This window comes from Zingiber officinale, chromosome 3B, assembly GCF_018446385.1.
Source record: "Zingiber officinale cultivar Zhangliang chromosome 3B, Zo_v1.1, whole genome shotgun sequence".
In the NCBI taxonomy this organism is placed as follows: domain Eukaryota; kingdom Viridiplantae; phylum Streptophyta; class Magnoliopsida; order Zingiberales; family Zingiberaceae; genus Zingiber; species Zingiber officinale.
In genome coordinates, this window is record NC_055991.1 from 33,445,483 (window position 1) to 33,462,244 (window position 16,762).

At 37.4% G+C, this 16,762-nt stretch overlaps 1 pseudogene; it reads right to left on the minus strand.

The window, feature by feature from the left end:
* Positions 1-706: 706 nt before the first annotated feature.
* On the minus strand, positions 707-10,981 carry LOC121968194 (annotated as a pseudogene).
* Positions 10,982-16,762: the final 5,781 nt, after the last annotated feature.

Sequence of the window (16,762 nt, forward strand, 5' to 3'; positions counted from 1 at the left end):
CCAAAGACAACAGTTTTTAACCGTTGTCTTTGAAGGCAAAGACAATATTTTTACAACAGTGAAAAACTGTTGTCTTTTCCTTCAAAGACAACAGTTTTTCACTGTTGTCTTTGAGCGTCTACCTTTAATAACAGGGTCTTCAACAACAGTTTTAAACTATCTACGACAACGGTGAAAAACCGTTGTCTTTTTTGGAAAAAAATTAATACACAATTTTTCAATATTATAAATCATTCAAAATACTAAATTTCAAAATAAAATTTAATATACAATTTTCTAACATTCAAAAATAATATCTATAACATTCTGAAGAAATTTCATAAGCAACCAACAAAATTTCATAAGCAACCAACAAAATGATAACACTATTAAAACAAAGGTAGAACAATATAACACAAGATTTTCTACTTAGATGTCGGTGAAGAGGAGGGATTGCAGCTCCTAGTGCTCCTTAATTTGTTAAAGTCTCTTCATTTTTTTAGCTTGTCGGCATTCTTCCCAATACTCTTGAGGACACCTAAAAAGAGCAGAATGAAATTATGCAATCCTGTGCACAAGAACTATGTAATTCTAGGTGGTGGATCATGTTTGTTACAAGTTCACCACTAATTTTTTTGACCATTATGCACAGATTGTAGACAAGCATGAAAATAAGCAGAACCATAAATATAAGCGAATAAAGGATACCTTTCAATCTTCTAAATCTTCTTTTCTGGTTGGCCCGTCTCCTTTTCCTCTCTTCTTTTGTTAACTCTGCCTCTTCTTTGATGTTTCCTTTTCCATGAAAAATCTCCTCAGGGGCAAGCATAGCCGCATCTGAGACGACCAATGGAGCAACCTGCAAAACCATTGTATTTAAGTGACTCGAAACTGTTTTTACCATAAACTAAAAGACAACTCCAAAAGATATTTTTACCTTTTCCATTGCTAGAGCAGGTACATTGACTTGTATAGACATGTCCTCAATAACCTACATCATAACTTATGGTCAATCAAGAAATAAATACTAAAAGAATTAAACACTTGATAAGCTTTATTGCTAACCGGCTTTGGAGCAAAATGGAAGTGAGACAGCGCATCCAACTTTAAGGAAATCTTTTTGAATAGCATTGTTGCCTGCAGGCATAAAAGAAAAAGTGTATGAGAAAAGCTGAGAAGCTACACAAGCAGCCAGATGTTATCGCAGATCAATACCATAGATCTAGTGGATCTGTATTATTAACAAATTCAGATTGCAGATATCCCAATGTCAGTTTTTTTTGGCTATAAAGTAAAGTCATTATATGCATCAGTAAGAAAGACATCTATCGATAATATAATCTTCGATCAGGACTTCTGAGAAAGTTTCCCAGGCAAACAAACAGAAAGGAGGGAAAACCCAAAGAGCTTGAGAGGTTTCAATATAACTTCTCAATAGTGAGAATACAACAGTTGTAAGGATCTTAAAGAAAATGCGTCGATGAAGACTTATAAACTGACACCTAAGACATACAAATTCTCATTCTCATCAGCCATCAATCACTAAACTATGATTACTATCCTACCAGCAGCTGAAATTAGAAATTGAAAAAAATGCAGATAATTTTGGTAAAAATAGTTACTAATTGCCAGGGTTCAGTTTGAATTTTTATGACAAAATTTACCACATAGGAATAGTAAATAAGTGGACAAGTAAAATACCTCAATCTTAAGTTTATCAGAAGCAGAAAGAAGAGCTGGAGCTAGACCCGTCTTCTGCGCATATTCTTCCTAAATTACAAAAAAAAAGGAGAGAGAGAGAGAGAAGTGAGCATAGCCTATGTATCACACATTAGCTGATTAATAAAAATGATTTGCATGAATGAAGCAGCGAACCTCATATATCTCAGCAAGACCCTTCTTACTCTTATTTTCATCCTGTTAAAAAGTCCATTATGACATTGTTCCCACTTAGAAGTGTTCAATTTAAATATCTTAATGTTGCCAAATTTAGACAGAACAAGAAAATTACATCTCTTTGGTCTCCTTAGGGGGTTTAGATGGCAAGATAGGTGCTCTTTGAACGTCATCAAAATGACCCTGGAAGCAATCATAAACTTGAATTAGATTGTCTGATGATGGCACAAAAATAGTATCCACAATCCTGGAACTGACACTGATTGACTAGACTTAAACTGAATCTTTTATTATTAATTTAAAAATAAAGATGAACGCTAAGACTAGGTATGCACAATGACCGGTTAGCCAGATTGGATAGTTCATCTGCCAAGAATAAAAGGTTGTAAAGATAATTACTTAACACTTCTGTTAGATAAAAAAATAGAAATTAATTCCATAAGTTTGCCTAAACATAATGCTAAAGCACCGAGAAATGCACTTCCTAAATGTTGTTAAATTGTAAAATGAGTGATTTCAGCAAATAAACCTACTCCTGACAAACTATATGTATTATCACACATTTTCAGTAAAAATCTTACAACAACTAGCACATTTAATTGCTCTGCTTGCACTATTGTACAGTCACAAAGAACATTCTTCATCAGGCTGAAATCTAACTTTAGAATATCTTAATCATTTTAGTAAGGACTGAAGAGTGAAGAGCATTAGTTGATCATTAAAGAAAAGTGATAACAATTTCATTCTGCTCTTTTTTATGAATGACTATGCACATTGGTGGAAAACACGTATCTAATTCTGCTCTTTTTTTTAGGCAATTATGCAATCTTGTGAACTGTAGGCATATAAAATTTTGGTTTTTCTTGTTGGCAGGAAGATGTGAAGTTGATGCATGACATGGGCCTGGATGCCTACAGATTCTCTATCTCCTGGAGCATTGTCATTCCTAGTCGGCATTCATCTTGCAATAATTTATTTTCCTGACCAAATAGTTTAAGCATTACATGATTCTAATTTATTTTTTGAAAAAATAACGAAATATACCTGCAATTTATCGACTTTGCATGAAGGAAGATGATATGCTATCTAACTCCTCGTGCACAACTCTATCCACGACTGACTCACTTTTGGATGCCCCCTGAATTGGGCATGATTCAGGCACGGAGATTGGACGGAATATCAAAACCGTCTGCATGAATATGCTATAGGTCTAAACGTCTGCGAACGACACATCAAATATGAAAAAGATATTTGATACAGTGCATCCAATAATTATCACCAAAGACAAGAAATACGAGCCCTCTCTACGGCCTGGACGTTCAAGTTTCTTAAATGGTCTTTAAATGGACTAAGTATCAAATATGTAGAGAATACAATACTGAAAATATGGCTTAAAAAGATCAGTTGGCGGATGGAAAAGCAGATGGCATTCAGTACCTTCGGAACCCACGGTCCATGAACCTACTTGATGGGCACTCGTAGGCCATATGCCCCTTCCGCCACAGTTATGGCAGATTATCAGAGCACCCATGCAGTCCCGACTCATATGCCCAACCTGATTGCAGTTCCGACAGATGACATCTTGGTACCCACCACGAAACCCACCACCAAAGCCACCGGCGCCAAAGCCACCTATAAAGGTACCAAGCGTTCCTGACTTTGGGCATTGCCTAGCTACATGCCCTGCGACATTGCAGAGATTGCAGACAGGCTCGTTTGTGCAATCACGAGCGAGGTGCCCTATCTTCCTGCAATTGTTGCATGCTTTCTCGTTCGTGCAGTCTGCGGTGAGATGCCCCTGTTTGTAGCAGTTGTTACAGAGTCTCAGGTCACCAGGAGGTAGCTGTGACCAGGATGCTTCGCCGCTGCTGGTGAGGAGGGAGGCGACGAAGAGGGTGGTGAGGAGGGAGGCGACGAAGAGGGCGATGAGGAGGAGGCGGCGAAGAGTAGGGTTTTGGGAAAGAGACAGAAAAAAACAAGACGTAAACAACACTTAATAGACAGAAAAATGACGAAGGAGAAAAAGTGGCGAAAGAAAAAACAATCGCATTCAACAACACTTAATAGACAACCGTTTTTAAAAACCGTTGTCGTAATCCCAAAAAAGCGCACATAGACAACAGTTTTAAAAAATTGTTGTCGTACCCTTTAAAAATCGTTGTCGTATCCCCAAAAAAACATAAATAGACAACAGTTTTTAAAAACCATTGTCATAGGCCAAAAAAATTACTAAAAGACAACAGTTTTTGTTAAAACCGTTGTTAAAAGGTAAAAAGACAACGGTTTGGTATAAAACCGTTGTCATTTGGGTGTTGTTGAATGACGTTTTTCTTGTAGTGGATGTAATTCAAATTATACTAATCTTGGGTGATTAGCCAAAGCTAACTCAAGATGAGTTATAATATGGATTTCATAAGATGGGCAAATGAACAAATAGTCTTGTTCATCTAGCTATACAAGAGTTACATTTGATATAATTGGCATAAGTAGCCTACCTACATTATATGATACTTGGGTAATTAGCCAAAGCTAACTCAAGATAAGGTATAATATGAATCTTGTCCCACATGAATCTCATCGTGATTGGATTTGGAGCAAGTAGTGTGTGTAAAATCACATCCATGACTTGCTCCTACAAAAGCATTACAATTCAGTAGGAGATTCATTTAATTATAGGTCTAATTAAATGACCTAAATATGATACTTATTTCTACATTTTATTGTTGTAGGTTACCATGTCGTCAAATACATCGAATACCCTCTCTCTGTAATCTATCCTTGATAAGGACAAGCTCAATGGAACTAACTTCCTGGACTAGTACAGAAACTTGGGAATAGTTCTCAAGCAAGAAAGAAAAATGTACATCCTAGAGCAACCTATTCTTGAAGCACCCCCCACTACTACTACTAGAGCTGATATGAATGCTTATAAGAAGCATCAAGATGATGCATTAGATGTATCATGTCTTATGCTCACCACCATGAACTCTGATCTTAAGAAGCAACATGAGAACATGGATGCTTATGATATGATTGAACATCCACTACAACAAAAACTCTCATAGACATCGGTTTTCCACCAGTGTCTATTACATTTTCGACCGATGTCTATGAAGGCGATGTAAAAAATCTACCATTTTAGACATCGGTTTAAAACTGGTGTAGTATCACTTAACGACACCGGTGTTCGAATCGGTTATTAACCGGTGTAGTATCACTTAACGACACTGTTTCATCAACGGTGTAAAACCGATGTAATATTAGTTAATAACACCGGTTTTGTAGCGGTGGAAAACCGATGTAATATCAGTATTTTTTAACAGTACAAATTTGATTTCCGAAACAGTAACCAAAAAAATACACAAATATTCACAAATCACACAAATATTCTTCATTCAACATTATCCATAAAATACACAAATATTCACAAATTACATAAATATTCTTCTTACAACAGTATCCATAAAATACACAAACATTCTTTTTACATCAAAAGCTAATAGATATCATAATCAAGGTAGAACATTCTTTTAACAACACATCAAGGTAGAACCGCACTTTAAATGTAATCTAGCATGCATTCAGCCCACTCGAACCGCACTTCATCAATTTCAACTCTGGAGTACTTGAGATTTGTAAACTGTAAAAACACATAAATAATATATTAGTAAACTAAGACTAAAAAGGATACAGCATGCAGAGTATCAGTAGTACAAGATGTTAGCAGTTCCTGCTAACAGGATTATATGCAAAGCTATATAAAGAATATTAGGCAGTAAGAGCATGGATAACAATGACTCTGTCACATACTGATGCTTATATGGACAACTTAATGCCTATCCCATCGGATAAACTTTCATACACTCGAGCAAACTATTATCCTAGGCATGCATTCCATGCATAAATTTGTAGATATATATGATTCTATCTTATATGCGTTTGCAGCAGATGAAAGAAGGGGTAACAAAATATGTTGCACAAACAAGAAACAAGGAACAAAGTTTAACAATAGAGCATTGCCTGCAAACTTGGCTATGAACAAAAAAAGGCAAGATAGTCTACATAGAAATAGATACTTAGAGAACAAGAAGATCCAGAAGGTATGGTCACTTTCACACATCAATACTTTAACAAACAGAATATTATAAAGGCCAATCATAGGAAGGAGAATTTTACCGAGTAAATAAAGTTGTATCCCATTTCGAGAATAACACGTAGAAATTCTATCCTTCTCCACATCATTGACAAATATCCAGCAGTCATGTAAATCTTCTCATCTGAGAAATCCACTCCCTCAGTATAAAGAGCAAAACAGTGAGTATGCAAGGATATGCACCTTATGTACGCTTTCTTGTCCAAGGCAATGATTACCAAATGGTCCAGGAGTCTGCGTGTTCCATCTCTTGTCCGAAAACTTTGAAAAAACAAATCTATAATAGAACCAGGAGAAGCCCAGGCAGCATTCAAAGTTGTTAATATTACTGTTTTGTTTTCCATAGTTGCTTCCTTTAGAACTTTCTCAAGCTTAACATCGTTCTTTTCCTGCAAGCAGATATATAATTCTCTATAAAGGAGGAAAATTCACAATTTTTTGCAGGCACACAAGTTAAACGATATAAATTAGGGGGGGGGGGGAATGACTTATTATATTTCATAAAATAGCATAAATCAAGTGATTTATTGACAGCTTAAGCTCATGGGGCAGATAATCATCCAATCGGATTTAACATTGTATTAAGCAGAAGAAACAAAATCAGTCCAGGTACTAGGCTTGTCTACAAATTCAACTTCGCCAAAATGAAGTGTGTTGAGAATATAGCATTCAGAATTCAACATCAAAGGAATGGTAGCTAGAGAGTATCCTAGAAAGTCACAAGGCATAAAATTTTTGAAAACAGTTATAACTTTTCAATAGTTTAGAAACATTATAGACTAAACCCTATTATGTCTAATTGAAACAAGTTGATCGGGAAGGTTAAAATAAGTTAATCAGCTTTTCATATATGTTGGATTTACTATAGAAAACTTGCTGCATTATGTAGAAAAGACATTCAATTGCACTTTACAGTATCTTAAAGTTTTTCAAGAAGAACAAAATACTCTACAAAAGACTATTGTATACTTCATAAGTAACTCATATCATACACATACTAAGTGCATAATGAAAGTTGTTAAATTGTAGTTAGTCCAACAGAAATGGCTTCATAATTAGCATCAAGAAGTTCACCAAAACACAAATGATTAGGAAGACTAGCATATGAGGAATAGATTTAAATCATGAAACTTCTGACGCAGAAGGTACATGCTGGTCCAACAAAGTTGTACACAATTTAGTTGTTAAAATAAGTGAGATGAAACGTAAAGCAAAAAAACAGTTATGTGCAGAAATACATGTAATAATAAAATCGCTGCATAATTGAACATGCCCAAGATACACAGGATCATGACTCACTAAAACGTTGATGTTGTTGCTCAAATGTTATAACACGAGAAGGAAGGAACCCAAAGCCATACATGATAAATATATAGAGCCGAACCTGATCATAGAAGTAACTCAAAGCCATACTATGCAATCTTAAACACTTAAAAGAGAAACATTTTATCACCTGTTTGAGACCAATAATGTAATTCTCTTCCATGACTTTATCCCAATCAAACCTCTCTGCCAAACCATTTAGCAAGTCTGTGATCTGCTCATAATTCATTGGGCGCAAAGTATCAACTTCAAAACCAAACTTTTCATGTCCAGTGCCAATTCTGTTTCAGCAAAAAAAACATACAAGTCATCATAACAATATGACCAACGACAGTGAAACGTCTCTTTAAACTTCAAAGATAAACAAAGAGGCATCCCTTCCATATGGAATAGAAAAAATGAAACAATTCAATAAGTACAAGGAAATTAATTTTCATAAGAAACAACATCGATAAACTATTGATTCCTAGAGGCCAGCTTCATGGATCTTTTCTCAACATTGACCTCTATGTAAGGAAATGAATGGAAAAAAAAACAAATTCATAAACAAGGAGCCTAAAATAAGGAAATAAAGCAGTTTATTCAGGGTACAATAAATGGACAAGATTAATTTACAATATTAATACGAAGGAAAAAAATCTTCTTTGTTCCTGTACTTCACAAGGATACTAGGACAGTAACTAATACAACCAGCCAAGTCTTCCTCGACTTAGATAATTAACACGATATGTATTTAGTTCCTACAGAATTCCATATACTAATCATTCAAAGAAAACTTAAAAAAAAACATAATAATTGGAAAGGAGAAACAAAATCACATTAATAGAGATCCTGTATAAACTTCTGTACACCAAATGCATGATCAGAGTCAATCCATATTTATCCACCAACGATCCCAGGAAGGACTAGCAGGCATAGAAGAAAAGCCAGATGAAGAGTATATACCTGCATTTCTCCTTGGGCTTGCAACCCGAAGCAAGATACCTCACGAGATCGGAGTAGAAACCGACACCAAATTGACCAATCATGCTCACATCCACGCCGGCTTGGAGTGCCTCCATGAACTCCTTGGTGCCAGACCGTGCGATAGTGCCCAAATTGTTCACTAGATCTCCTTGGTGCCAGACCGTGCGATAGTGTCCAGTTTTAGTATTGTTCTTGATGAACACTTTCCATGGGCGGGTAGGGTGAGAGGAGGCCTACATTTTCAGTCACGAAAAGGTAAGGTTTGACTTCATTAAAAGCATAGAGGCTGAGGAGACATCGAGAGAAGATGGGTGTTCAGGTCGCTGGGACGTGGTCCGGCTCCACGACGCCTTCGCAGGCCGCTGTCTTCGCTGCCGTTGTCTCCACCGTTGTGTCCGGCAAGCGGAAGGGCATCGTGGGCTGCACGTTCCTTGGGGCTGGCGAATCGGCCAGGCTACTGCGGACTCAGTCGATGGAGGTTGGGGGAGGCAGTGGAAGGCAGCCGTTTGGACATGGCTTTTTACGCCGCCGCGCCTTCGGCGCCAGGACCGAGTGCTTCCCTTCTGGCAGTGTCGATGATGGTCGGGCAGAGGAGGATAACGTGGAGGAGTTTGCTCAGAGGTTGGAGGAATCGATTCTCAAGCTTCAGCGGCAACAAGGAAATGGAGGAGACGCATCCCTGTTCTCTGCTTCCTTTTGCCTCAACACGAGCTCGCCGCCGTCGTTGAGCAAGCAAGAGCCTTCAACGGAGCCCCCGTGGGTGCCGGTGAGGCTGGAGCCGCCGGACTGGCCCGGCCAGATCGTGTCGGCGAGCGTGGAGAAGAAGCAGGTGGTTTTGATCCGATTGAGGGGGGCATCGATCCAAGAAGGGGAAGAGATCTAGGAAGGGGAAGAGGGATATGAGGCTGAGAGAGATGGTCAAGAGGTTTAGGTTTAGGTTTAGGCTGAGAGAAGCGGCGCGATATTAGTTTAGGCTTTGAGGGAACGAAGTGTTGTAAATTTTGGCTGGTGGAAAAATTAAATTATTATTTTTTGGTTCATTAACACCGGGTTTTAAAAACCGCTATTAAAACCGGTGTCTATTAACAAAAAAAAAGGCGCTCATAGACATCGGCTAAAAAACCGATGTCTATGAGCGAAAATCTGCGCTCATAGACACCAGTTTTTGGAAATGCCAGTGTAAAATACTCAAAGACATCGGTTTTTGCTTAAAACTGTTGTTGTTCCACTGATGTCTATGAGGGTTTTTCTTGTAGTGATCTTAGACAACTATATCAAGGATAAGTAAGGCATGAGAGATTTGAGATATCTAAGGCACTGTTTCAATGCAAGATGCAAGAAGGCAGTCCTATAGGATCATATGTACTCAAAATGATTGGGTATATAGAAAACCTACAACGATTGGAATTTCCATTAGGCCAAGAATTGACCACTAACCTTATTCTATAGTCGTTGCCTGAGAGCTACAGTCAATTTGTCATGAACTATAACATGAATGAAATTGACAAACCATTATTTGAGATGTTGAGTATGTTGAGAATTGTTGAACTCAATCTTAAGAAGGAAAAGCCTCATACAATTTTAATGGTGCAAAAGGGCAAAGGCAAATGGAAACCTAAAGGTAAGGGTAAGACCCAAGCCAAAGGTAAGGGCAAGACTCATACATTAAAATCCAAAGGTGGGGTTGCTAAGGAAGGAACCTACTTCTATTGTGGTGTGACCAGACACTAGAAGAGGAACTGTAAATAATACCTAGAGGAACTGAAAAGGATGAGAAGTTAGACTTCTGCCTTAGGTATATATATTATAGAAGTTAATCTATCTATTTCTTTTCATGGGTATTAGATACCGAGTGTGCATCTCACATTTGTACTAATGTGTAGGGGTTGAGAAATAGTAGAGCATTGACAAAGGGCAAAGTGGACCTATGAGTAGGCAATGGTGCAAGAGTTGTTGATTTCGTCGTAGGAACATATTCCTTATCTTTTCCAACTAGACTTATTTTAGAACTTGAAGAGTGCTGTTATGTGCCTGATTTAACCAAGAACATTATCTTTATTTCTTGTTTGGACAAGAAGGGTTTTTTCATTTGTAATAAAGGACAAATGTTGTTCTATTTATTTAAATGATATGTTCTACTATAGTGCACCTCTTATGAATGGACTTTATGTTCTAGATTTTGAAAACCCAATCTATAACATAAATACTAAATGGTTCAAGTCTAATGATTTAAACTAAATATATCTCTAGCATTGTCGCTTGGGTCACATAAATGAGAGTCACATATCTCAACTCCATAAGAATGGACTTTTGGACTCATTTGATTTTAAATCATATGAAGCATGCGAATCTTGTCTTCATGACAAGATGACTAAGACTCCATTTAGTGGACACAGGGAAAAAACTAATGATCTATTAGGACTTATACATACTGATGTATGTGGCCCTTTCAGAATAGCAGCTAGAGGAGGTTATCATTACTTCATTACTTTCACTAATGATTTCAATAGGTAAGGCTATGTGTATCTGATGAGATACAAGTTAGAATTCTTTGAAAAGTTTAAGGAATTCAAGAACAAAGTACAAAACCAACTTGGTAAGAGTATTAAGATGCTTTGATCAGATCAAGGTGGGGAATACCTTAGCCAAGAGTTTCATGACCATCTCGTTGAGTGTGGGATCATATCTCAACTCACTCCACCTGGAATACCACAATGAAATGGTGTATCAAAAAGGAGAAATCATACTTTATTAGATATGGTATGATCGATGATGAGTCAAATAGATCTTCCTACCTCCTTCTGAGGTCATGCTCTATCCACTTTCACACTTAACCGCGTTCCATCTAAGGTCGTCATAAAGACACCGTATACGATTTGGGCTAGGAAGAGTCCCAAGATGTCTTTCATGAAGACTTGGAGTTGTAAGGCTTACGTTCAATGATAAGTCTCAGATAAATTAGGTCCCAAATGGAACAAGTGCTACTTTATAGGATATCCCAAAGAAACAAAGGGATATTACTTCTATAATCCCAAACAAGGCAAAGTATTTATTGTCAGAACTGATGTCTTTCTAGAAAGAGAGTTTATTTCTAGAAAAACTAGTGGGAGTAAAGTCGATTTTGAAGAAATTCAAGATACACAAACTAGCATTGACACCTTGATAGAAACTAAACAAATACCACAAGATGTTGTGGATCGTGATTTTGTTACACCGCAAGAAGTTGTGAAGCAACAACTTGTTCAAGTAGCAGAAGCTCTACGCAGATATGATAGGACCCATCTTCAATCTGAGAGATCTTTTTTATCTCTTGTCTCACCATGGTGATGTCATTCTTGTTGGTCTTAGTGAGTCGACGTCTTATTAGGAAGCAATACAGGGCCTAGATTATGGGAAATGGTTAGAGGCCATGAGATCTAAAATGGAATCCATGTACGCTAACCAAGTATAGACCTTGGTTGATCCATTTGAAGGGATCAAACTCATTGGGTGTAAGTGGGTCTTCAAAGTGAAGACTGACATGGATGGTCATATGCATACCTATAAAGGTAGATTGGTGGCTAAAGGATTGAAGCAGATTCATCGTATAGATTATGATGAATCCTTTTCACCAGTTGCGATGCTAAAGTCCATTCAGATCATGCTTACTATTGTATCTTATGATGATTGTGAGATCTGGTAGATGGATGTAAAAGCTACATTTCTTAACGAAAATCTACTCGAGGATGTGTACATGACACAACCTGAGGGTTTTGTTGATCCAAAGCATGCTGGAAATGTGTGTAAGTTGCAATGATCCATTTATGGATTGAAACAAGCTTCTAGAAGCTGGAATCTTCAATTCAATGATGCAATCAAACGTTTGATTTCATCAAGAATGAAGATGAACCTTATGTCTACAAGAAGTTTATGGGAGCATAGCCATCTTTCTCATATTGTATGTAGATGATATACTTCTTATTGGAAATGATATCCCTACTCTTCAGTCAGTGAAGACTTGGCTTGGGAATTATTTCTAAATGAAAGACTTAGATGAAGTAGCCTACATTTTAGGCATCAAGATCAATAGAGATAGATCTAAGAGATTGCTTGGTGTAAGTCAGAGTATATATATTGACAAGGTGCTTAAACATTTTGTCTTGCAGTATTCCAAGAAGGGATTCCTGCCAATGTGTTGACGTTCCGCAAGTGTACGGAAATGTCATAAGTAATAATAAAAGATATCGTATCCACAGGGACAGGAATAACCACTAAAGATTTATCAACGCGAATTAGCTAAACAACTAATCAATTGATTATCAAAAGCTAAATGCAACTATGCAAAGGAAAACATAGAGATGATAGAATAACAAACAAGAATAAGGGCTTTGATAAAAGGAATGTTCTAGGAGTTTTGGTTTCTTTGTAAGGTTCTTCAATGTAAATGATCTACCAAATCTTATTTCTCAATTGTCCATCATTTATAGAAGGTTGCCGATTCTCTCTTGCAATAGACAATCGGCCTAGGACTGAAATCTATATCTAAATGTGATCAATTAGGAATGAAACCTATGTTGTCCTTACACGGTCTTGCCTATCACGTGCGTCCCTCGGATAATCAACATAAGAATTTATCTCTTCTCAACCCCATTAAGATATAAAGATTTATGCATATGATCTATCCTACCCTCTTGAATAATCTAATTTCCCCTTCAAGATTACCCCTCAAACGTCCTTACACGGGCTTGTTCCTGTCACGAACGCCCCTCGGGAAATCGAATGAGAAACAATCTCTACAAGATCCACAAGATATTCAAACATTCAATCAAGCATGGTAATTAGACACAATCACAACAATCCATACAAGATCAAATTGATACAAACATGGCAAAATCATAAAAATAGGAAATTGGCAAATCCACAAGAGTTTTACATCAAATCTTCATTACAAATACTCCCTCCATCCTATAACAAGATATCTACTTCATAAAATGAGGAAAGAAATCCGAAGAGAAGAAAATTACAAGAATTCTTGATCCCAAATCCAAGAGAAAAGGATGAAAGAAAGCTTATCTATGATGAAGAACCATCTCCGGATCCAATCCACAATCTTGGAGTCGAAATGTTGAAGATCTGCCCTTAGATCACCGAAAAATCCCTCCAAGAAGATGGAGGAACGCCCAAATCTTGATTCCCACCAAAAGGGAGAAGATACCTTTCAAATGAAGAAGAAGGGCTTATATAGAAGGGGCAATTCGGGCGCCACACAGCCCCATGACCTAGCCGTGTGTGGGACACGACCTAGACAACTCCCCTTGCTGCCCAGGTGACATGACCGTGTGATGATCACACGGCCATGGCATGCTCTTCCACTGCCCCCTTGCACGGTCGTGTAGATCTACACGACCTGCACTACCTCCAGCTCTGGAGCTCCTGCACGATCGTGTGGTGCACACGGCCAGGGCATTCTTAGGCTCTGGAAATGCTGCACGGCCGTGTAAATCTACACGACCGTGTACAACTTCGGTTCTGGATGGCTTGCAAGGTCGTGTAGTGCACACGGCCATGAACCTTCTTGGCTTCAAACCTAGCACGACCATGTGATGCTCACACGGCCATGGCTTCTTCCTTCTCTGCCGCAACCACATGGGTGGTGATCACCACACGGCCTGGGCAACCCCCCATGTCATGGCCATGTGGCACATAGGGCTTGTGCCTTCCTTCTTCGTTCAAGCATCAAATCTTCTCTAAAATTGAATCCTGCATATAGAAAATGCCCAAAAAGAAGATCCCTGAATAGAAATAGTAAATATGCTGAAAGGAAAGCTAGAAGTACGAAAATGCATAGATAAAGCATGCTCAAAGTATGTGAATGTGCATCAAAACATGATAAACAAGTGTATACAATCTACACACATCACAATGTCACATGGTATGAGTCTTTCGAAGACTCAATGCCCCTCTTCTAAGGAAGAAAGGGACCGCATAAATCAGATTCCTTATGCATCTACTATAGGGTCTATCATGTACTCCATACATTATACTCGCCCAAATGTCTCATGTGCATTAAGCATGATGAGAAGATACCAATCAGATCCAGGTGAAGGTCACTATACAGCAATTAAGAATATTCTTAAGTACTTGAAAAGAACTCAAGATTATTTCTTGATCTTTGGAAGTAATGAGGAGCTTGCTGTGAGGGGTTACACCGATGCTAGCTTCCAAACTAACAAGGATGATTCCAAATTGTAGCCAGGGTTTGTATTTTGCTTAAATGGTGGTGTTGTGAGCTAGAAGAGTTTAAAATAAGACACATTCACTGATTCTACAATAGAGGCCGACTACATTTCTACTTCAGCTACAGCTAAAGAGGTTGTTTAGATCAAGAAGTTCATTAAAGAGCTTGGTGTTGTTCCTAGTATAGTGAACTCAATAGACCTTTATTGTGATAATAATGGGGCTATTGCACAGGCTAAGAAACCTTGCTCTTATTAGAGATCCAAGCATATACTTTGGCAATTCCATCTCATTCGAGAGATCATCGATAGAGGAGATATGAGGATATGTAGAGTGCTAACCGATGCTAACATTGCGGATCCCTTGACCAAGACTTTGTCATAGAGGAAGCATGATGGTCATACTAGGTCACTGGGTATTAGATATTTCAGTGATTGACAATAATGCTAGTGGGAGATTATTGGTATTAGCCCTAGTACCAATTATGAGATGATTATAAAAGGCTCCTTTTGTATCATATTTCATTATTAATAAAAGGCAAAGTTGGTTATTATATTTATTTCAATTCAGTGTCGAATGAATAAGTATAATAATATCCTAGAGTAGAATGTTATAATCTATAACATATCAATTGGTTGAATTGATAGTGAGATATTGTAGATATACATAGAACATTACTCTTAACTACTCCTAGTCAAGCATTAATATGAAAGAACAATATTAATGCGTTGAGACTAGTATATAGGTCAACGGATGACTTAATCTCATAAGTCATGGATATGAGGTATCAGGTTGACATATGGGTATATATTAGAGAATATATATTGAATGACCCGCCATGAGAATGTTTCATGGATCAATATATGAGTGTCATAAACATTCTCATGTGATTATTGATATGAATAGTCCTTAGACCTGAAGTCACTACGGTTCCCTACATAAGGTATTATATACTTTGGTATCAACAAACGTCACCTGTAATGGGGTGGACTATAAACTCGATCACTGGGTATGCAATAACTTATGTAGAAGGATATGAGTGATGTAGATGTGATCTATCCCTTCCATATGATGGAAGTGATATCTATGGACCCCTTGATTAGTAAGACACAAGAAAGCATGATCATGCTCAAATGAGTCAATATGAGATATTGAGCTTATTTGATTGAGTGTATCTACTTAGAGATCAAGAAACACAAAGATTGATAAGATGATGACATAGTCTATGCCTTATTGATCAATCTAGATATCAAGGATAGAAGGATTAAGTCATACAAGATAATAGACATGGAAAGGTTATGTCCGATCTTGATATTCTCGTCACTTGGGTAGAAATGATGTCTTGCTAGATGTCACTCATTGGTTATATATTTAAATGTTAATTTGGATACATTGCTAATGTTACGAGAACCTATTGAGCTACACACAAAGAATAAGTTACTTTGGAGATGAGTTCATATGATGGATCATTGGATTAAATATAATTCGAATTAGACTCATTGAGTTAGATTCGATTGGATCCAATTATTGAATTAAGTCTAATTCGAATTAGATTCATGGAGTCAATTGGATTGATAAGGTTCAATGAGTTAGACTCATTGGTTGAACTCGAGTTCATCAAGGAAGATGAATGGTCAATTTTGAATCATTAAATTGAATGGTCAATTTTGAATCATTAAATTGAAGAGAGGAAGACCAAAAGGTAAAACCCTTTGGTATTCCTTAGATGGATATAAATATGATTTATGAATAGAATTTTTATTAGATGAAAACTTCTTGTCTCCATTGAGATTCCTCCTCCTCTTCTTCTTCCTTGTCTTGGCTAAAACTCACCTTTTGGTTGCTAGCACAACCAAGGGTTATTTCTTTCTTCATTTCATGAGTTTGTTTGACAAATGAAGGTTTGTTCATGTGAATACCGTAGAGGCATAGACACGTGATCGTGCTGAGATCCTATCTATCAGGAGATCGAGTGTAGGCACTAAAAGTATAACCCTCTAATCAAACATAGTATATGATAGTTTTTCCTTTCCATGGATCTTCTGGAGAGGATCTAGTAAATTTTCCGCTGCATTTTTCACGTGTTTAGCACACTAGATTCTTACAAGAACAGACTCATCAACTAAAGTAAGTCTTGTCCAGACTAACTAAAAGTGTTCAGCCTAAAAATCCTAAATATAGCCAAGGCAGCAGTTAACTGTGAGACCCTATATAGGTAAGACTCCCTAG